A 1,121-nucleotide genomic window follows, 5' to 3' on the forward strand; every position below is an offset into this window, starting at 1 on the left:
CACACCCTCACCCTCACCCTCACCCTCACCCTCACCCTCACCCTCCATGTTGTCATTGTGTTCTCATAGAGCAGTAATCTCTGACAGACCTGGAAAAACAAGCTGCTCTTAACAGCATATGAAACCAAAGGCGTAATAACTCATCATAGTTTTCCATCAAAATCATAATTTCACACTCTGCCTACAGCTTTGAAAACATCTTTTCATATGTGAAAAATTCCCCCAAATATATCCACACATCTCCTAAAGTAAGTGTGGTTATGTAATTACACTGATAAAACATCTCTCATACAACAACTGTGGCAAAACTGTGAAAATAATGGTGAGAAAGCAGATGGACTTAAAAGCATGGTCCTGAAAACAGCGTTCTGTAAAGGCTTTTGTAACACTGGTCTTTGTCAGTTTCTTATAACAGTCTAGCCGTCCTACTGTTCTGTAATTTGCCTTTGCCTTTGTATGGTTTCATATCTCTTTAGTGATGGTCAACCCTCTTGGTTGTAAGTTATAATTTAGGGGAAAAATATATACTGCTTGGTGTTCTAGCTAAAAGGTTTACCAGTATTCATAGTGATATGCTGAAGTGGCAGCAATTAACTTGGCAGTTGTCAGTTGAGAATGAAAGTAGCATGTCTGAAAACAGTCTGATGCTTTCTTAAAACCATGTAGATGACATTAAAACTATTGCATGAAAATACATCAAGGTTAATAAGCTGCTATCATACAGTAGATGCATGGTTTCAGTCCTTTGGTGATATATCTAGTCAATCATTGTTTTCACCTGCCAGGAAAGAAGAGAAACAAGTCTATTTGATAGGTGTAGAGGGTGGAGTATGAGATATCAGAGTGATTTTAAGGAAGTTTTGTACATGTTAATGTTTAATTGTGCACAAGTTTCATACGTCAACATAGGCTATACTCGGTTTTTAAAATAGGCAAAATGACTTGACACTGATAAATTTGATATATTTAACTGTGTCCCATATATAGACTTCTTTTTGCCTAGGACCAGTTTGAACAGGAACTCACCCAATTTTCAAGGTGCCTTTTTAAAAGGATCTCCTAGTCAGGTTGGTATGTACAGATAATTGGCACATAAGTGGTAGGATGTAAATTGAAAGATG

The sequence above is a fragment of the Carlito syrichta genome, unplaced genomic scaffold (genome assembly GCF_000164805.1).
Source record: "Carlito syrichta isolate Samal-C Ts95f unplaced genomic scaffold, Tarsius_syrichta-2.0.1 Scaffold303667, whole genome shotgun sequence".
NCBI lineage: Eukaryota > Metazoa > Chordata > Mammalia > Primates > Tarsiidae > Carlito > Carlito syrichta.